This window comes from Sminthopsis crassicaudata, chromosome 3 (genome assembly GCF_048593235.1).
Source record: "Sminthopsis crassicaudata isolate SCR6 chromosome 3, ASM4859323v1, whole genome shotgun sequence".
NCBI classification, from domain to species: domain Eukaryota; kingdom Metazoa; phylum Chordata; class Mammalia; order Dasyuromorphia; family Dasyuridae; genus Sminthopsis; species Sminthopsis crassicaudata.
The window spans coordinates 36,411,550-36,434,232 of record NC_133619.1 but is presented as its reverse complement, the minus strand read 5'-3'; the positions used below and the strand labels follow the sequence as shown (position 1 = coordinate 36,434,232).

Below are 22,683 nucleotides of genomic sequence, written 5' to 3'. Positions count from 1 at the left end.
TGGGATATATACCTAGTAGTGATACTATTAGTCCAAAGGGTATGTATAATTTTATAGCCCTTTGGGAATAGTTCCAAATTGCTCTACAGAATGGTTGAATCAGTTCACAATTGCACCAACAATATATTAATGTCTCATTTTCCTCCAAAATTTGTCATTTTTCTTTCCTGGCCCATTAGTCAGCCTATTAAGTATGAGGTAGTACCTCAGAACTGTTTTAATTTGCATTTTTCCAATCAAGAGTATTTTTTTTTCATATGGCTATAAATAGCTTGATTAATTCATCTGAAAATTATTCATATCATTTGATCATTTATTAACTAGGGAATGGCTCTTATTTTTTTATAAATCTGACTCAGTTTCTTATACATTTGAGAAATGAGGTCTTATGAGAGAAGCTTACTTGTTTCAAAATTCTTTCCACAATTACTATTGCTACTAGTATTTTCCCATTCTTATTCTATTCTCTCTTATTCCATCCTCTCCTTCCTCAAAAGTGTTTTGCTTCTGACTTATCCTCTCCTCCAATATGCCCTCTCTTTTATCACACCTTTCTCCTCCTTCCCCATTGTTGTATTCCCTTTCGTTCTCACTTTCTTACACGGTAAGATAGATTTCTATACCCATATTGAGTTTGTATAATATTTCCTCTTTGAGCTAATTCTGATAAAAGTAAGATTCACTTACTTTCCTTACCTTTATTCCTCACTCTTACTTTCTTGAGGCTGTCTATATTTAAAATGGAATGAAGATGGTCTATAGCTGTCACCTTTCAGTGTACCCATTTTCTAATTAGTTCCATACTACAGAAAATTAAAATCTTTTGAAACTTTCCCTTTCATTCAGAACTTCTAGTTACTCAGACATTCATCAGTGAGTAGGAAGGGAAGGGAGGTGAAATTAAGATTCTATCTCATTATTTGCCAAAACCTTTTTGGGAAAATGGAAATCATTCTGACAGAAACTAGATTTAGACCAACATCTTACACTAATATACTGACAGGCTCCAAGTGAGTGAGTACCTGATTTAGATATAAAGGGCGACATAAACAAATTAGAAAATCAAGGAAGAAACTGCCTGTCAGATCTATAGATTCAGAAAGAATTCATGACCAAACAAGAGGGAGAGATACATTCACAGGGAGTAAAATAGGCAATTTTGATCATATAGATTAAAAAGTTCTTGTGAAAATAAAACCAATGCAGCTAAAGTTAGAAGAAAATTGGGAAAACTGGGGCAGATTTTGAAGTTTCTGAGATAAAGATTTCATTTCTAGGGTGCAGAGGGAAGTGATTCAAATTTATAAAAATAAGAATTATTCCCCAATTGTAAAAGGTCAAGAGATATCAATAGGCAGTTTTCAGAAGACTTCTCAATAGCCATATGAAAAATATTCTAAATGACTAAGAAGTTCAGAAATGCATATTAAAATAACCCTCTGAGATTCCACACCAAAGCCATCATATTAGAATGGTGACAAAAAAAAGAAATTATAAATGGTACAGGGATTGCAAGAAAACATAAATGCACTTCTGGTGGAACTGTAAACTGGTCCAGCCATTCTGGAAAGCAATTTGCAAACTGTGTCCCAAAACTTATCAAATTATACATACACTAGCCTGAACAATACTAAGTCTATAGACCAAAGAGATCAAAAAAGAGGAAAAATACTCTTATATATAAAATATTTACAGAAGCTTTTTTATGAAGGCAAAGAATTGGAAATTGATGGATTGCCCATCAATTGAGAATAGCCAAACAAGTCATGGTATATGAATGTGATAGAATATTATTGTGCTGTAAAAAATTAAGGAGATGGTTTTAGGAGAACTCTGGAAAGATTTGTATGAAGTAATGCGAAGTCAAGTAAGCAGGAAAAAGAAAACAATTTATACCATAGTAATGTAAAGACAAAAACACTAAAAGACTTAGGATTTCTAATCAAAACAATAACCAACCACATTCCAAAGGACTCATGGTTAAACATGTGCCCACTCACTGATAGAGATATGAAAAAATCAGAGTAGAGAAGGAAAAAAAAATTTTTTTGACATGGTCAAAGTAGGAATTGTTGTTGCTAATATTTATCCTTCATTTTTGAAGAGAACCAATAAATGACGTGGAAAGATGTTTCAACTTTTAAGTGAACTGAATTTAAATGAGGCAGGGCTGTGCAAAGTTGTCAGTTTTACTCTCTCCTCCAGAGTTATCTGAGTTCAGTGGCAAGGCACAGATGAAGACAATTGGAGATGGCTTATAAATTGTAATAGCTTCCTTTTTTCTGAAAAGGGGACTAAGGGGTGGGAGAAAAATAAAGTGGACCTGGAAACATAATCAAATTTTAAAAAGAGAAAGAAAAGTAAAGCACCACAGGATGTATAACCCCCAAAGGAGAAATATGTGGTAATACTATTTTTAAAAATTACTTTTTGAAAATAATCATAGACAATTGTAAGAAAAGCAAGGTAAAAACAATGGCTGTCCAACGTTCCTATTAGAAGAGAAAATTATTTCATCAGGAACTTGACTGGAGAAATAAAGACTCATTCCAGGCCAATTAAAAGATTTGGTTATAGCTATAGAGGAAATGCAGGCAAGGCTGTAGCAGGAAATGGTTGACTTCAAGCAATAGGAACTAATTCTTTAATAACTTCTTGCTTCTCTCCTCTGACAGGGGAATGAAGCTGGCACCATCCAAAGTGATATTAGTGTACATATGGTCTTTTCTCAGAATCTTTGAGTATCAATTCCAGGCACCCACTGGCAACTGTGCATGCTCTCTCCCCTTACATGTATCAGAAGACCTCATGAAAACTTTCCATCAAAGTTAGGCAGCTATCATTCTTTTTCCCTCCTTCCCCCCCTGAGGCTGGGGTTAAGTGACTTGCCCAGGGTCACATAGCTAGGAAGTGTTAAGTGTCTGAGACCACATTTGAACTCCGGTATTCCTGAATTCAAAGCTGGTGCTCTATCCACTGCGCCACCTAGCTGCCCCCGCTATCATTCTTTATGATGCCACAAAAACAAAAGATTAATGGTGAATTAATTCACTAAGAACTATGCTAACTATAACCACACAGCACAATTCTAAGTTCTTGTTCAGCAAAGACACAATGTCATGCAAGAGACCTTAGAGATTATCTAATCCAATCTATTCATCAATCATATTTAACATTTGGGTGGTATAGTGATACAGTGGGATGACCACTAGACTAGGGTTTTATCGGCTCTGCTATATGCTAGCAATGATAATTTGGGCAAGCCATTTAACTTTTATAGTTCTGATTATATCATTTGTGAAATTGAGGCACTGTAAGTAAATGAACTGGTTTCCTCTAGTTCTAAAATTCTACAATTGTCAAGTATGGGAGTAAGATCTTAGCATGACTTATAAGAGTTCGTAATAACAAATTTTACATCAGGCCATAAAAGAGATGCTGGTAACTTAATTCAACAAAACATTTTTAAGGCCCTACCTTGAGCAAAGTATTGGACCAAGACTGAGGAAAGATAGACAAAAATAAAACAGTCCTTGCCCATAAAAGCACAGGATCAAAATATCACAGATTCAGTACCTGAAGGACATCAAATCTAATCCTTCTCATTCTAAAGATGAAGGAACTAAGGTACAAAAAGGCTAAGGAAGTGATACAGCTTCACTTAGAGAAGGTTTGAATCTAGGTCTTCCTGACTACAAATCTAGCACTCTCTCAAATTTAGGTCTCACCATAAGCACACAACACCAATTTATATAATTCAATATAACAGGGAATATAAAGAGAATTGAGTTGGAATCTCAGCTCTATTAAAATTTAAGGAAGGAAAGAATATGCTGTCTGGGGAAGGGGGAAATAGAGAAGAAACCTTGATTTGATCATTGAAGCTGATGTTAAAGAAGATAAGTTTGAAAGGCAGAGATAAAGAGGCAAGGCATTGGAAGCATGAGGCAAGGCACTGGAAGCATGAGTATTGTCTGTCCTTCATTGAAGAAGACCAGGACATCAGGAAGCAGATGTCATGACTTGCAAATGAAATGATTTAAGTGAGAGTGGGTTGTACAAAGTCACCAGCATCACTTTTTCCTCCAGAGCCATCTGAGTCTACTGGCAAGATATAGATCAGGATAGCCTGATTGCAGTAGGAGGCCTTAGCCTTTTTAAACAAAGTCTTTACCAGTTCTCAGTTTGTTCATTTGGTGATTAAAGTTAGGTAAAAATGAGATAAAGAATGGCCTCTTTTACCTATCTATTAAAAAAACAAAATAAAATCAGTCTGGGAGGGGAAGCTACTCAAGGTTTCTGGTCATAGCAGCAAATGACATAGGGACAAACTGATACTCTAATTTGGCTGTACCACTGAGTGTGGGATAATGTGAAAAGATGGATGGAAGTTATGATGCAAAAGACTAGAGTTTGTGATGAGGTTAGGGCATATAGCATATAGATTACTTGAGATATATGTTTTTTCCAACAAAAGTCAGGAGGCAATAAGTTTATTGAATACCATGTAGCATCATAATAAATTAAATCAATTACATTTAAATAAAGAGGAAATGATTGGTTGCCACTGGAGGAATCATTTATGAATGATTATTAATATTAGCCCAACAATAAAAGAGGTTCATGCTTACCAAAAGCATAATATTCCCATCACATAAATATCTAATCTTCCATGGAAGTACCATGTCCAAAAGGAAAAGAAATTTCCAATAGTTGCTGCAGTTCTCCAAATGCTCCTGTTTGAAGATGACATTGTGCTGATTGCAAAATGCTAAAGGCTTCTTAAATGAGATTCATAATCATTAGTTTGGCCCTCCATATAGGAAAAATTAAGTGGGTAAAAAACCACCTCTGGTTCAGATTATGATATTCAGTTAGATACAAAAGCCATAGTTCATGTGTATATATAGCCTGGAAACCACAGCAGATAAATAATGCAGTATAGTGGCATGTATAAGGATAAAGAGGTATAGACAAGAATAATTACAGATGAGAAGCTAGTTACTAATCCTTGAGACAAGAAGGAGCCATAGGAACTCACTGAGCAGGACTGTAGGATGGTTAGCCGAACACTTGGGCAGCTCTGTGGAGGTTGGAGGCTAATAAGAAGGCTGTTTCTGTAGTACAGGTGAGTGGTGATGAAGATTATTACTAAGCATAGGGGATAAATAAAAAGATAAAAACAAAAGTCTTTCTCTCTTCCGTGAATTTACATTATACTGGGAGGAGGGGAATATGCTATATACAGAAGTAAATATTAATCTACATACACACACAAGACAGACTGAGACAGAGATAATGCACTAATAACTGGAGGTGGAAGAGAGAGTATGTAGAAAGGAAAGGAAGTTTCACATAAAATTTGCTTGAGGGAAATTACACATAATTGAATCCATCAACTATAAAGAGAAAAATAAATCAAGAGCAGTGCTGATAGACTGGAAGACAAAAAGGAACAGGGGCCAGAGAGAAAAAAAAAAAAAAAAGTTTTGGTGGAATGGCCTGCCCTGGAAAGAGTGACCAGGGAAGCTATATCTTCTGGAGAGAAATAAGGTTCTTTTGAGTATCAGTTGGAAGACTATGAAATGAAGATATTTAGGATGAAGGGGAGTATGTTAACACTAAATCAAATTTTCTGGTGAACAGAAGAGGGTATGGACTGTGGAGAGATAGATAGATAAGCATGAGAGAACACAGAGAAACAGCAGGGGGAAAAGATTTTTGACTCGGCTGAATTGACAGGGATGAAGCTGCATGGAAAAAAATTATCACCATGTAGATAACAATTCTGTAATGACAAGCAATGGCTAACTCCTCTGATTCTATTGATTTGATGGAAATGATAGAAGCACAGTTAATTATAAATGACATGTGCAGTGGACACCTTATCTGGGTCAGTGATAAACAATGTAACAAAAAGTTGGAATATAAATGAGCTAATCAGGTTGTTCAAATGAGACTTCAAGGCTGTAAAGACCCCAAGATGAGTAAAACTAAGCTTTGGAAAGTTGCAAAAAGGAACAAAAAATTCTACTAGCTTGAAAACACTCTCATGCACTATGGTTATGTGAAGAATATTGAATGAATAAAATTGTGATTAGTAAAGAAGAGTAGAATGCAGACACTACATGGATGGCAGAGTTCCAGAAGACATCTGCTGATGGCTTGGTAGTTCCAAGATTAGACTGTTCTCACACTGAAAAGGCTTTTCATAAGTTAGTTCATATACCAAAGTCACATTCATTTATTTCCCATCTTAAATTTCATTCCTCCTTCACTGATGATCCAAATCTATAATCCTATATCTATAGAATAGGGACCAAATGACAATTGTCACTTAGTTTGCAAATCTAGTAGCCATAGTAATGTGATATAGAAAAAAAATTAAGTTTTAAAGAAGATGTGGTTCACATCCCAGCTCTGACACTTATTAGGTGAGTGATTATGGGCTAACTGCATTCACATCTCTGTGTCTTAGTTTCTACATCTGACAAAAGCGGATAATAATGTTTATATTGCCTACCTTACAGAGCTATATCTGAGGAAAGTGCTTTGTAAACATTAAAAGGATATGTAACTTTTCAGACTGTACTCTAGTTTTTTCCATTGTTGAGAGCTAATTTTTAATGTCTATGAAAAGCTACGTTTTTGTGAATAACTACAACAGAAACAGCTTAGCCATGCCAGAAGATATTGGTTATGAGGGTAGCTATAATGAAAGGTTTGGCTGTGCTGAATTTTACACATCAAATGTTCAAAAAATAATGTTAAAGGAACTTGGAGTCTCATAAAAAAATAAGCAGATTGCAATGTAATCTTCGTGAAATCAAGCATTTAATTTCCAATGAAGAAGACAAAGCCTCTAGCATCTGATTGTCTTAAAAGGACTAATGGCATTTGAAACTACTTTGAATTTTCTACTGATATTACAATTACTAAAGGGTACAGAACCTGCTTAGAAAATGCTATGTTCAACCTTTTAACTGTAACTACTGTGAAGGAAGGGCCAAAGCTTTCTGATACTCTTAAAAGGAGGAGTAAGTAGCAAACACTAGGTTTCTTATACTCCTTACAAAGTATAAGTATTTACAGGAGAGTCATCATTAAATATGAAAACCTTAAGAAGTAGATGCCAATATTTCAGTCACACATCCAATAGCTAGCTGATTTTCAGGTAATACTATGAGAGAAAATAAAGCATTAAGGATGGCTGTTTGCTGTCCTCACTGTTATGTATAGTTTGATTTCACATGTTGTTAATTTCAATTTGTCTCTCATGATTTCCTGGTAATGCTCGATTATAGCTGACAATGCATTCTAGAATGTTATTACACAGAATAGGAATCACAGCTGCAAGATTTACAAGATGTTTGAAAGTATATTTAATCAAATAATTAACAAGCATTTACTAATATCCATTATGTGACAGCATTGTACTAAGTGCTGGAGATATCAAACAGTCCTTGCTCTCAAGAAGCCTATACTCTAATTGAGAAGACACCACACCGCACCATACAGAATAAACACAGAATTGATGGAAGATAAACTTAGAGCGGACATCACTGACAGCTGGGGAGAAGAGGTTATGTTCTACAAAGTATACTTGTTATCCAGCCCACGAGAATGTACATTCTTTGAGGGCAAGCCTTAATTTGTTTTTGTCCTGGTATCTTCAGAGCCAAGCATAGAAGCTTGCCATAATAAGTAGAACCATTAATGTTAACTGAATTTAGTGGGTTCATAGATATTTCCCCAATCCCCAAAGAACACCAAAAGTTAGACAACATCTGTAAGCATAAAGAATAATTTGAAAATATTCCTTCTCATAGGGAAGTTAAACCATTAAATTTATTTTTGTATTTTTTGAAAGGCAATAATATATCAGTTTACTAATACATCACTATGCAACAAAAATATCATTTTCTTCACAAATATTTGCGTGTCATCCTTGTATAAGGGCCATGCTAATATCTGTATCATTCCAATTTTAGTTTATGTGCTGAAGTGCAAGCACTTATCTTTGTATTTATTGCTAAATTACTACACATTCAAAATAGTCCTGAACATTGTCCACTTGACAAAATTGGTGGTTTAAAGTGTCCAAAAGAGAAAGCTGAATTATGTTCTTGTAAAGATTGAACATAAACAGGAAAAATAAACCAGGAATAAAAACAATATACAAAGTAATGTTTTCACATTTATTAAGTATGTAAGTGTAGCATACTTTTCTCAAATATGATTTTTATCTTAAACGACAAGTTGAGTTAAGCTTCTAACAAGGAAAAATACACCTGTTTTCTGGATAAAAGCAAATAACTTGACAAAGAAAGTTCTGACATATACTTTTCTGAGAGTCTTTGGATCCTCAGGATCTAGCAGAGTATCTAGTACCTTAGAGGTATTTAAATGATACTGTGAAGGGTCTACTGCTTCTGACAATATTAAATTGGTTTGCATGATTCCTTTACTCTGTGCAGGCAGCTGAACTATTTTCAAGGATTATAAGTGAAAAAGGCCAGAAGTTGCAGTCGCTGGCACTTCTAATAGAAAGGCATTCAATTTCACTGCTTTTTGGATGTTGCCAACTTTTCTTTCTATAAAATTTCATGCAAGGGCTCTCAAGCATATGAGAACATTTCTGGGAAGTTCCTGAAACCACTAGCTTAGGGATCCTTGGAGTTCAGCTCTTTGCTAATGGCAGAGAGATGCTTTTTAAAGGGAAGCTTCTCTTTAAAGAAGAAGTCTCACAGGCTCAATCAACTTCATCTCCTAGCTACTTGACTTTGTTTTCACCATTATCATACCCCATGCCTGGGACCTTCCCCAATCCACCCTTTTCAGCTTCCTTTTGTATTTTGTCTTCCTTCATTAAACTATAAGATCTTTGAGGGTAAGAACTCTATTTCTCTTATTTGTATCCTCAGCACTTAGCACAGTATCTGGCACATAGTATGAACTTATTGTGTTGCATTATTGTATTATAAATGCTTGAAGGATCCTTAGAAATTTATAATAGTCATTTTATGGATAAGGGCTTAGAATGGTTAAACTATCCAATTTTACACTGGTAATTAGTGATAGGTCTTCAAATGCATCATTCCACCACTCTGTAACTGATAATGTCTTTCTGTGTTCTAGAAGTCTGTTTTTTTTTTAAACTCTAAATATCTACAAAACATGTCAATCAAACACAGAAGCTATATTTAAAGCTTTAATCTATGGATGATATAACATTAGTAGGATGGCCAAAAAAAAATCAATTAAAGGGCATTTTCCAGTTTCTGAAAATATTTTTTTTACAATGAACTAAATTATAATTTAGCAAGAAGACAATAATTTCTATAATGACAACATTGTAAAGAAAATGAATTTTGAAAGGTTTAATTTTGAACAATACGATGATCAACTACAATATCAAAAGACTGGTGATGAAATGTGCTATACATCTCACAACAGAGAGGCATTGAACTCAAGGTTCAGAATGAGACACAATCATTTTCTGACATGGATTTTTTTGCTGGACTATGCTTATTTGTAACAAAGAAGGTTTTTTTTTTGTTTTTTTTTAATGAGGAGGATAGCTGGAGATATATGTACATCTATATTATAGATATATATCTGTTTATTTTTCTACATACACCTGTAAATATATCTATATACATTATATATACATGTAGATATACTTGTAAATGTATTAGCTTTTAATAGTAAAACTAAAAATAATTATAGAACTTGACCCAATACAAAGGAATTCTCATTAGGGGGGAAAAAAAAACTCAGTGAGGTCAAAACCAGAAAAGTCCTATCTATATATACCAAAATATTTATAGCAATACTCTTTGTGGTAGCAAAGAACTAACATTTAAATAGAGGAATGGTTAAGCACATTGTGGTAAACTAATGTAATGGAATATCATTTATACTATAAGACATGATGAATATGAAGAATTCAGAAAAGCATAGAGAGAAACTGAATTGAGAAAACTAATCTCTCTGCTTCATTTTCCTCAACTGTAAAATGGAAATAATAAAACCCAACTCATAGAATTGTGAAGATGATATAAGATAAATAATATGTAAAGTACTGTGAAAATTTTAAAGTGTTCTATAAATGCCATTCTTATTTTATTACTTATGGGCATATAATTGTTTATAACATACTACAGCTTATATTCACCATGTATTATTTTAAAAGCACGTCAGAACATAGTTAAAACTACCACATCAAATAATTTCATTCAAACATTCATAGGAATATAGCTCTGAATGCTTTGTATCTCAAAGCAGAGGTCCAAAGTGAAAAAAAAAAAGATACATTTATAATACCTCACCCAAATAACACACAATTTGAGAAAATGAAACTAAAGGAATCCAACATTTAGGTCTGAAGTTATAGAGGATTAAAATTTCAGGCATTCAAACGGGATACTCTGGGACTTGTCTGTGTGTCCTTTCACATTTCACTTTCTTCTGTCAGTCAACAAAAATTAGTCAACTAGCATTTATTAAGCACTTACTATATGCCTGGGCTCTGAGCCAAGAACTGAGAATAGAAGGGCAAATTCCATCATTGTCCACAAGAACCTCTTATCTCATGGGAGAGACAATATGTAAATAACTCTGCTTATATAAGATATTTCATTAGAGTAATAATTTCCTCATTAAAGCTATTGCTAATAAGACTATGAAAAATTAAATTTTCCTGTAGCAGTTGTCGTTATACAAAACCATGTCACACTGTCCTAGAGGTGAATAACATCAACATTTTCCCCCTGATAAAGCCTTGTTACAAGGCTGGTCTATCACAGATAATTTGTTCTTAGAATTCTTCTTTCTTGAATTCTAGCTATTCTTCAGGTCTTCCCCCTAAATCAGTCTTTTGGTCTAGTCTATGGGTAACCAGTGATCTTTAAGATTTTATTTTGTTGACTATGTATAAGGCCTTTAAATTAAGAAAAGGTATAAAACTAGATTTATTTCATTAATATATGGAATTTCTATGAGAAAACTTCCTCTCCCAATGCAAATTAGTACTTTTTCCTACAACATATAGGCTTAGAGAGATGCTTAGATCTGTGGGGTCAAGATCAAATAGAAACAGGGCCATTAAAATATATAAAAGGATTCCTCTGAGCTACCTATTGACTTAGAAAACTATATATTGACATTATCTATGGGTTGGAGTTTGGTTTTTTAAAATATTTTTACTTATTTTGTTAAGTATATCTCAATTACATTTTAATCTGTTTTCTCTGTTTGAGGGCCATGTTTGTCTTTATGGCTTTGAGGAGTAAGAAATTAAGGGACTTGTCCAGGATCACAAAGTAGAACTCAGATTTTTCTGGCATCAAGGCCAGCTTTCTATTTACTACTCTAAGTCTATCTCTTGTAAAAAAGAATGCTCAAATCTGAATTTTTCTCTTCTTTTGATCAAGAAATCTGATTTTACTGATGTGGGGGGCCCAGTGAAACACCTATCTATGTAATCTTTTACACATTTCTGAACCTATCCAGGAAGAAAAATAATAAAGCTGATGCTCTGAAATTTGCTCCAGTAGTATGGTTTATGTTTAGTCAGTCAATAAGCATTTATTAAGTGCTTGCTGTGTAAGAGCCCCTATGCAAAGCACTGGAGATAAAAGAAAGCTGAAGAACAACCCCAATCTCCAGGAACTCACCATCTAATGGGAAAACAATAAGCGAACAACTATGTTCAAACAAGCTGTAAACAGAACACCCAGAGATAAATCAATAGAGGCAATTAAGGGACATCAGGAATGATGGGATTTAGTGGGACTGGACGGAAACAAAGAAAGCCAGGAGGTGGCACTAGAGAAGGAAAGTAATCTGGGCAAAGGGAATGGCTACTGCAAATACCCAAAATCTGGAGATGAAGTATAGTGTGAGTTACTGCAAGGAGACCAGTGTCATTAGCCTGCAGAGCATGTGAGAGGGGAGTAAAGCATAAAACTGGAAAGGTGGAGGTGTCCAGGCTATAAAGGGTTTTGAACGGCAAATAGAGGATGTTATATTTGATCCTAGATGTGATAAGGAGGCACGGAATTTATTGAATGGGGGAATACAGGAGTTAACATGTTCAGATCTGTGCCTTAGGTAGATTAACTTGACATTTGAGTGGAGTATGGTCTGCAGTGAGGAGAGACTTGAGACAGGGAAACCAATGAGCAAGTTATGGCAAAAGTCCAGGAAATAATGAAAGCTTGCACCAGGACAGTGGCAATGTCAGAGAGAAGAGGATACATAAAAGAGATGTTAGGATGGTAACATTGATAGGATTTCCAACAGATTAGATATGGAGGGTGAGAATGAGAGTCCAGCATTGTGAGCTAGAAAACCAGATGGTGGTTCCCTCTAACAGTGTGAGGGAAGTTCAGAAGAGGGAAAAGATTTTGGGGAGAAAGATAATGAGTTCAATTCTGGATAAGCTACGATTAAAATTTCTACAGAATTTGAGATGTCTAAAAGGTAACTGAAGACAAGAGTCCAGGGGTTAAGGGAGTGGAAAAGTAAATCTAGGAATCATTAAACTAGAGATGATAATTGAAAGTATGGGAGAAAAGGAGGGTGGTGTGATCTGACTTTCAAGGATTTGAGCTGAATCATCATCCAGCAAAGGAAACTCTGAAAAAGTAATCAAATAGGTAGAAAACTATGATACAGTAGTCACAGAAATCTAAAGAGGATATCAAGGAAAAGAAGGTGATTGACAATATTAAAGGTTAAAGGCTAAAGAGAAGTCAAGAAGGATGAGGGTTGATTAAAAGCTACTGACTATCAAATAAGAGATATAACTTCAGAGAAAGCAATTTCAATTAAATGGTCACATTGAACTACAGACTCAAATGAAAGGAAAGGCTGTGGAGGCATTGATTATTAGTGGCCTTCTCAAGGAATTTAGTCACAAAAAGGAGAACTATAAGATGATAATTAGTAGGGATGAATCAAGTGTGGGTTTTGGGAGAATGAAAGATGCTTAAATATTTGAACTTGTTTGTAGACAGTAAGGAAGCAGTCAATAGATAAGAGCATGAAGATAATCAAGAGTGAGGAAGAGAGGGAATAATCTACTGAGAACACAGCATGGAATGGGACCACATTTTCATTTTGAAGATTTTCTCCTAGTTGTAAAGATTAGGGCTATCTCGCTATATGAGAAAAGTCAAGGAGGACAAAATGGTAGAATGCTTCTAGGTGAAGGAAACAAAAGGAGGAAAAGAGGCAACTCTTGCTGAATGGCTTTATTATTATTATTATTATGTAAAACATGAGGTAAGGTTCTCCGTAGAGAGGATGAGGAAGGGAAAGACATGGTAGGTTTGAAGAGGGATAAAAAAGTTTATAAGGGTCATCAATATGATGGAGATTGTGAAGTAAGACTACAGAAAGAATATCTTATTCACCGACTTTCATTAGCAGAGTTCCTCCTCTGCCTGGACTCACTCTCCAATAATTAACAAAAACTTATCCTTTGTTACTTTCACAAAAGACAAACCTGTGACTTCAGAATTCTCATCTAAATCCCTGTTGTATACTCTCTTTCCTCCATGAACAATATTACTACTTTAATGATTAATTCTATATCTCCATGTCCCTTCCACTGTGCCTTTGGAATTTCCACTCTCTAATTATGACATTTTCCCTTCATCTTGAAAATCTTCACTTTTTGGCATTCACTGAGATTTAGCTTCTTCCTGATGATACTTCATCCTATGTCTAGCATTTCTTTTCTAGCACTGAAAAATTGGTCACACCTTTTCTCCGTCCCAAGTCACTAGTTTTGGTGGAGGTCAGAATTCTCTTTGTTCCCCCACTACCACCATTATTTTAGCAACTTTACCTACTTGAAGGTTCATGCAATCTAAATTTATCACTCCATCCAGATCCAGATGACTATTATCAAACATTCCTCAAAGTACTTTCACTCTTTTTTCAACGAGGTCAGTACCTAGCTCACAGCACCTCCTCCATTCTGGTATCTGTGTTCATGTCAAAGGACTGCAGCATGCATATAGTCTTTTCCTCCAATATCCTCATTTGTACTTCAATCTGTTTTACTTTCATGACCTCCTCATTTTTCTATTTTCCTATATCAACTATACATAGGAATAGGAACATTCTTGGTCTTGTCAACTACAACAAGCACATTACTGACATGCCCTTAAACTGGAAAATCCCTTTACCTTTTCACTATCTTAAAACACTTATCTTTCCAATGCTTTACTCTTGCAAAATCTGTTTTTCTTCGGCACTTGTGATTTCTCCACCTCCCAGTATTCTCCACCTCCTTAATAAGCCAATTTACACCTATACATTCATCTACTCAATTTCCCTGATCCCTACTCTTATAACCACTCCAACATCACCAAATTCCAACCATCTGCCTCCTCTACTCTTACCAATGCTACTATCAACATGTTTCTGTACAGAGCTAGAAGCAGTAACAACATCATGCTGACTAAGCATACTATGAATTTATATGTTAAAATTGCATCAGCAGCATTCCTTTTATTTCTTCCTAATTGTTTCTCTCTCTATCTCTCTTTCTCTTTTAGCTGAGACAATTGGGGTTAAGTGAGTTGCCCAGGGTCACACAGCTAGGAAGTCTTAAGTTTGAACTCAGGTCCTCCTGACTTTAGGACTGGTGCTCTATCCACCACACCACCTAGCTCCCCCCACCAATTGTTTCTCTACCTCACTCTCCAGATAATTGTTTTAAACCTTGTCATCTCTGTTCAAGTCTCCAACTGCACCCTGTATCCCCACTCATTAACTAAGGTTTTGCTTCACATTATACTGACAAAATTAAGGTTATCTAACAAGTATTCTCTCATCTTTCTTCATCTCATTTTACCACCTCTTTCCAGCACCCCCTCAAAGTTTCTCCTTTGCTCGAGTCTTTAATGAGATGTCCCTTCTCCTTTCCAGGGTCAATCACTCTTCCTGTACCCTTTATCCTAAACTCCTTTCATCTCTCTATTAGATTAACTCTAGGATTATCCCCCCCTCTTTTATATTCAATCTCTATAAACTAGTTCCTTCAACTGTGCCTATATATACATCCTAAGTCTTTTTCTTAAAAATTTTCACTTGATTTGACCATTGCTTCCCCCAAGCTATTCTCCAATATTTTTCCTCTCTTATTTTAAAACACTACTTGAAAAAAAGCTATCTATACGCTTAGCCTTCATCTGTTTTCTTTTCATTCTTTTTTTTTAATCCACATAAATTTGATTTTTCAACCCCCTCACTCAAGCAAAACTGTTTTCACCACCATTCCCAATAATCTCCATCTTTATATTCCTTGACCTCTCTGCAACACTTAACTCCACTGACAAAGTACCTTCTCCTCTTGCATAATTTTTCCTCCGGGTCTTTTCTGGTTCTCCTCCTGCTTCTCTATCTCACTACTCCCTGCCAGTTCTCATCCAGATCATGCTTACTAACCATAAGTGTACCCTAGTTCTGTCCTAAATGTTCTTCTGTCTAGATTTTCTCTTGGTGAAAACACTGGCTTCACTATACAGATAACCCCCACATTTATATATCCAGGTCTAGTATCTCTCCTGAGTTCTGCTCTTGTATTACTTAATGCTCATTATGCATTTCTAACTGGATGAGAAAAGGTATGTCTAAAAAGAATTCTATTTTCTCTTCCCCATAATTTATCCCTCTTCTAAACTTTCCTTGTTGAGGTATTAAGGGCACCACCATCCTTTCAGTTACCCAGGTTCACAATTTTGATGCCATCCTCAACTCTCTAATATTTACTCTCTATACTAAGTCACCTGCCAAAACTGTTGTTTCTATCTCCTCACTGTTGAGAGAGAGATGACAGGGAGCTCCTATCCTAGCTCAGGTCTCTTCTCCTCTTACCTGGACCAAACGATAGCTTATTTGAAAAGGGAGAATGTTGTAGTAGATAGGGCATTGGAATTAGTGCCAGGAAGGCATGAGTTCAAATCCTGCTTTAACCACTTCTGAGTCATGTGACCTCCAGCAAGTAATTTTTCCCCCTGAGGCTAGGGTTAAGTGACTTGCCCAGGGTAACACGGCTAAGACGTGTTAAGTGTTTGAGACCAGATTTGAACTCAGGTCCTCCTGAATTCAAGGCTGGTGCTCTATCCACTGTGCCCCCCAGCAAGTAATTTTACTTCTCTACACCTCACTGTAAAAGGAAGGGTTTGGGCTCAATTTTCCTCTTGGAGCTTCCTCTCTTCCAAAGCTATACTGTGCTGCCTTTCTTAGAAAGCCCATGTAGTCATATTAAGCCCCTGCTCTTATTACCAAGGGAAAAGCTTCAATATGTACTCCTTTGCAACTGAAATTTCTTCCCAACCTGGCCTCCTCTCACATTGCCAGTCTCCTTACACTTTATTCCTTGCATTCTGTGATCCAGTCATATTGACCCACTCTTCATTCTGTACAGAGGACATTCCCTGTCCTGTCTCCATTTTTTTGCACTAGCTGTCTCCCCAATCTGTATTCCATCCACACTTCTGCCTCTTAGAATCCCTCTTTTCCATTAAGTTCAAGTACTATCTTTTTAAAGAAGGAAGCCTTTCCTGGTCTCTCTGGTTTTGACTGACCCTCTCCACAAACTACATCCTATTTATACATAGTCTATATGTACTTCTAGGTATATCTAGCCTCTTGAAGGCAGAGAACTTGTCACTTTTATCATTAGCACTTAACCCAGCACTTGGTACCTAGTAAGCACTTAATATGAGGAATATATATAGGAATATAATAGAAGGAAATTAAAATTTTAACTTTTAACTGAAGTTACATGAGCAGTAATGACCAGAATGACTCTTCTGTGAAATGAATAAATCATTCCAGTAATTCCAAACTGTAATGCAATTGGCATTTATGAACAATTTCTCAACAGAAGTATATAAGGAGTTGGCCTTTGCCAAGTCCATTTTTCTGGTCTCAATGACCTCATCTCAAAAGCAAAAGGTTTGATTTAGATGATAGTCAGATTTCTCTCCCACATTCCCATTCAAAAGCAAAGAGAAAGTGAGAAAGTACAATAAGGTGAAAGTGAAAAGGCTCTTGAGTCATGGGGTTTCTATGTCTTGATAGGAGAGCAAAAGAGGGGACAGAGGCATCTATTCCTGCAAGAGCGGGCTCCTCTGGGAGAATATATTTCCTCAAGAGAATATATTTTTTGCTTAGGATTTTCAGTTATATCTGACTCTTAGTAAGCCCCATTTGGAGTTTTCTTAGCAGAGATTCTGGATTAGTTTGTCATTTTCTTCTCCAGCCTATTTTACAGATGAGGCAAACAGGGTTAAGCCTAACTTATTGGTGCCTGCATGGAGGGGAGGGGTAAGAGGGCTGATGTGAATAGAGAGAAGGGGATGATAGAGGTTAGAGGTGGAAAGTGGGTAAGACTTGGCAAATGATTGGATATGTAGAGTGAGAGAGATGGAGGAGTCAAGGCTGACTCCATGAAGGCACAAGTGAAATAGGAAAGTTGGGAATGGGGATAGCATGCTCCCTTTTGAACATGCTGAGTTTGAGATGTCTGTTAGACACCAGAAGTCTTATATGAAAGTGTTTTTTTTTTTTTTAAGGTTTTTATTATAGCTTTTTATTTACAAAGCATATGCATGGGTAATTTTTCAACATTGACTCTTGCAAAACCTTCTGTTCCAAATTTTCTCCTCCTTCCCCCCTATCCTTTTCCCCTAGGAGGCAGGGTTTTTTTTTCAAGGTTTTTTAAACCTAGGTTTTATTCCATCACATTGCTGTAGAGAATTATAATAACAAAATCACAAACAAGATATTAGAAATGAGTCTTGAAATACATCAAAAAATATAGAGGTGGATGTACCTTAGTGATGATTTGTCACCTCTACCTCTTGGAACCTTTAGCTCCAATCAAGAGACCTCTCCTGATTCTCCAACTTCAGAGGCTCTTAAGCAGGAGATTATAAACTTGTCTTTAATTGGATAATTGTATTCCAATATAATTGCTTTCATTTATATTCCTATGTATTTTATCTTATGCACTTAAAAATATTATCCTGAGAAGGAATCCAAGAGCTAGGTCAGATTGACAAAGGGAGTGGTTTATAACACACAAAACCAGTTAAGAATCCCTGTCATAGTTATTAGTAATTCCCCTTCCCCTAATCACTGTAAATTTTTAAAAAATAAAAACAGGAACTAGGCATAATTTAATTGATATATGAAACTCTCAGATGCAGAAACATCTGCTTCCATTCATGTTGGCAATTTTTCTGCAATTTATATTCTTAGAGAATTGCCTGGAATACTGAGAAATAAAATGACTTGTCCAGGGTCACACCATGAATAAGGGTCTTACAACCAAGTCTTCCTGGCCCTGAAGTCAGCTCTCTATACACTAAGCCTTGTATACCTCCAGTATTTACTTACTTATTAACATGTTAGAATCTCATAGCAGAATATAGACTCCTTTTAGGGGGAGTGGCCTGTCTTTTCTTTTTTGATTCCTAAGACTAGCACAATGCATGGCACACCAGAGACACAGTAAGTACTTCTTGATTTACTTGTTCATGATTGAAGCTCAAATTTTACAGACCTTCCTGGCCCCTTGAAATATTAGCACTCCCCCAACCTTCCATGTATATATTCCATACACCCTTCTTTATGTAAATGTTTAACTGTTATCTCCCCATTGGAATGTAAGCTCCTTGAGAGTAGGAGCAGGGACTGGCTTTGCTTTTTTACTTTGTTTTTCCAGGGCTTAAGATCTCATTTGGGGTTTTCTTGGTAAAGATACTGAAATGGTTTGCTTTTTTCTTCTCCAACTTATTTTACAGATAAGGAAACTGAGGCAAACAGGTTTGAATGACTTGCCTAGAGTCACACATCTATCTAATTAGTGTTTTGAGGTCAGATGTGAATTCAGGAAGATGAATCTTTCTGATTCTAGATCCAGCAATTTATCCATTTGGACTCTAGCTGCTCCGAGACTGTCCTTGGTATTTAGTAAATACTTAATGAATATTTGGTGATTGATTAATGTATACTGCCTACACACATGCTGTGTGTTTGTGTATACACACACACATATACATACATGTGTAGAAACTATACACAAAAAATACTACCTATCTAAAATCCACCACTAAATGTTCCAGCTTAACAAAAACTTCCAAAATTTCAATATAAAATATGAACTATATATGTCTTAGTTTCTAAAAGCACTCTGTCTTGCACATAGTACCCTCTTAAAGGCTTGCTGGATTCCTAGTTGGATCCGTAGTCACTCTAACAAATATACACCAGCTTTTGGTTTTTCTTATTTAAGGTAGTAATTATCTGTATTTCTTTAAACCTTTACCACCCTTGACACGGAAACTAACAAATTAATAAAACGCCTTCTGGCACTTTCCAAGCAATAAAAGTGGTCTACTACCATTCCTAGCTGCTTCAAATGTAGCAACTGGCGTGAGTTACACCGAATCGATAATAATTTGTTTCTTTTTCATAGAATCATCATCCCTCATCCTGATTTCCTGCATACACCAAAACACACTGCTGGAATGAGGAAGCTTCAGCTGAGAGAATTAATCACTGTAGTTTATTTAAAAAAAAAAAAAAATCAGAGAACTTTAAACAGCATCTTCTCAATCACCCACCGCACCCCACCCCACCCCTTTTTACCGGAACTACACAAACAGTTCCAAATTCTAGAAACCAATGAGAACGGAATGGGGTTCCCGAGCCCACAAGCCCGAGTCAATCGCTCGCTCCCTCCTTAAGGACCAGTGTCATCCTAAAACAATCCCCGGGTCGGGCTCCGAGCCCGAGCGCCGAACGCTTCGCCCTCCCCGGGCCGGCGCCGGGCAGGGTTAACCTTCCTAAGCTCGGTCACTCGGGAGCTACACTGTGACACAGGCGCGATAACAAGTATCCAAACACACGCCGCCCGAGACAATGTTGCCCCGAGTTTGGCCAGCAGAGACGGTTCCGTGCTCTAGTTAAAGAGCAGCAGCCCCGGAGGGGGCACACCGGAGTTTGACTCCTGCCAGCCCGCGGGCCCCCTGGGCTGCCCCCTCCGAGCGCGCCCCCCACCCCTAGAACATGACACAGCACCGGGGCGCGGGGAGCATCTCAGCCCCGCGGCCAGGCCCGGGGGTGGGTGCGAGGGGCGCGCACAGCAGGGAGTGCTGGGAGGAAGAGGAGAAGCGAGGGAAAAACAAGGGAAAGGGAAGGGAGGAGGGGAGGAAGGAGAGGGAAGGGGAGACGAAAACAAGGAGCTAGGGTCACGGGGGAGGGAGAGACAAAAACAAGGAGCGGGGGGGCCACGGGGAGGGGGGAAGGGGAACCAGGAGAGGGGAGAGAGGGGGACGCTGCCCCCCAGACCGGGCCCTGTCACTCGCCGCTCTCCCCTTCAGGGTCGCCGGACTCCGGCCCCAGCCCGTCCCGTCCCGTCCCGCAGCCCTCATTACTCACGCTCCGCTCGGGCTCGGGCTGCTCCAGGCTCGGCGGCTCCGCCCGCCCGCCCGCATCGGGCCCGGCTTCCGAGGCCCGCTGGCTGCCCCGCGCCCCGGCCCCGGCCCGGCCCGCTCGGCTCCCCGCTCCGCTCCGCTCCGGGCGCGCCTCTCCCTCGCGCCCGCGTCTCTCTCGCGGCGCCCCCGCCCCGGCTTCTCCCTCGGCCTCCGGCTCCCCCCCCACCCCGCTTTTTTTTCCCTTTTGTCTCCAGAATAAACTTTATTGGTCTCTTTTTCCGCTCACATCATGTAAACAAACAACGAGCTCCTCGCCCCCGCCCCCCGCGGGCTCCGGGAGGGGAAGAGCGAGCGAGCCAGCAGCCTCCCAGGGGCTGAGCCAGCCATGCCCCGGAAGCACAGGCCCAGCGGGGCGGAAGTGAAGCCGAGGCGCCCGGCGCGGAGGGGGGAAGCTACGGCAGAGGGGGGAGGGAGAAGAAGGGGCGCGAGGAGGGAGCCCGAAAGGAGAGGAGGGAGCTGCGCGGCGTCTCAGTGCGCCTGCGCGCGCGCTTCGGCTTCCTCTCCCTTCCCTTCTCCTCCTTCCTCTCTGTCTCTCTCTCTCTGTGTCTCTGTCTCTGTCCCTCTCTCTAACTCTGACTGTCTCTCTATCTTTCTCTCTGTCTTTGTGTGTGTGTGTGTCTTTCAGCTTCTCTCCCCCCATCCTTAACCTCTCCAATCTAACCCAACCCTAACCCTGGCCCTTTCTGTCTCTCCCGTTTCCGTGGTCTCTCACTTCTCCAGCGTCTCCCTCTCCTCGGTCTCGGTCTTTATCTCGTTTCTCCGTCAGTTTCTGTCTCCATTTCGTCTCTCTGTATCTCCTCTCTGTCTCTATCTCCCTGCGACTGTCTTATGTCTCTGGTCTCTGTCTCTATCCCATCTCTGTCTGTTTGTCTCCGTGTCTTTCTCTGGTTTATCTGCTCTCCTTTTCTCTCTCAGTCCCCTTTCTGTCTCGTTCACATTCTCGTTGCCTCTCAGCTTTTCCAGTATCTCCCTTTTTGTCTGTTTCTCTCTTCTGTCTTTTGTCTTTCTCTGTTTGTCTTTGCCTCTGTCTCTCGGTCTCTATCTTTCTTTGCCTGTTTCGCTCACTCTCTTTCTCACATTCTCTTTGTGCATCTCTTTGTCTCTCATTCTCCCTCCCTCTCTTTTCTTCTCTCACACATTCTCTCTGTGGGTCTCTTTCTCTCTGTCTATCTCCTCTCCCTCTACACACACACTCTCTCTCTTCCCCCTCTCCTTTCTGTCTCTCGCTCCCTCCCTCCCCCCTCTTTACCTCCTTCTCCCCCCTCCCTCTCTCTTCCTCTCTCTGTCTCTGTCTCTCTTTCTCAGTCTCTCTTCCTCCCTCTCTCTCTCTCTCTCTTTCTTTCTCTCTAAATCTCAGTCTTTCTCCCTTCCTCCCCTCTCTCTTTTCTTTCTCTCTAAAACTCAGTCTCTCTCTCTCTCTCTCTCTCTCTCTCTCTCTCTCTCTCTCTCTCTCTCTCTCTCTCTCTCTCTTTCTCTCTCTCCCCTCTCTTTTCTGTCTCTCTCCCTCCCTCCCCCCTCTTTACCTCCTCCCCCTCCCTCCCTCTCTCTTCCTCTCTCTCTCTGTCTCTCTTTCTCTCTCTCTGTCTCTTTCTCTGTCTCCTTTCTCTCCTCTCCTCTCTCTGTCTCTGTCCTCTTCTCTCAGTCTCTCTTCCTCTCTCCCTCCTTCCCTCTCTCTTTTTTTCTTTCTCTCTAAATCTCAGTCCTCTCTCCCTCTCTCCCTCCCCTCCCTCTCTCTCTTTATCTCTTTCTCTTTCCTCTTTTCCTTTCACTAAAACTCGATAGACTTTGATCTCCAGATGCAAAGCTCTGTGCTAAGGGAAACAGTTTATATCAAACTTGGCCTTTAGCCACCTTTAACTTATTGTCTGGGAAAGGATATGACCCCCAACAAAGGAGGGTTACAAGTAGATCAATAACCCACCAACTCAGTCCAAATATCAGGGGTGGGTTTGGAAAGATGAGATTTCTGCAAGACGAAGGTATAAAGGGTATAGGGGGTGATATATGTGGCTGGGTTCTCTTACAGTTTGGGGGTTGTCTTTGTAAAGGGTAGTGGAGTTGATTTCATGTAGGTGAATCTCATTTTCGAATGTAGCAGAATGGATAGCTTCCTGGACTTGGTAATTGGGATAACCAAATTGAAATCCTGCATCAG

The 22,683-nt window shown here is 38.6% G+C and overlaps 1 protein-coding gene and 1 non-coding gene across 4 annotated transcripts in view; both read right to left on the bottom strand.

Moving 5' to 3' along the window:
* PIK3CA (phosphatidylinositol-4,5-bisphosphate 3-kinase catalytic subunit alpha) overlaps positions 1-20,616 on the bottom strand; it is a 79,036-nt gene extending 58,420 nt beyond the window's left edge. For 2 of the 3 annotated variants that reach the window (XM_074298237.1, XM_074298239.1), the window contains exon 1: positions 20,473-20,599. The gene's annotated coding sequence lies outside the window, so the exon portion shown is untranslated. Of the gene's footprint in view, positions 1-20,472 lie in introns of all 3 variants that reach the window. The other variant, XM_074298238.1, reaches the window with a different exon arrangement.
* LOC141565169 (U6 spliceosomal RNA) lies at positions 7,910-8,014 on the bottom strand. Its single transcript, XR_012488868.1, has one exon. It is a non-coding gene; the product is annotated as a U6 spliceosomal RNA (small nuclear RNA).
* Positions 20,617-22,683: the final 2,067 nt, after the last annotated feature.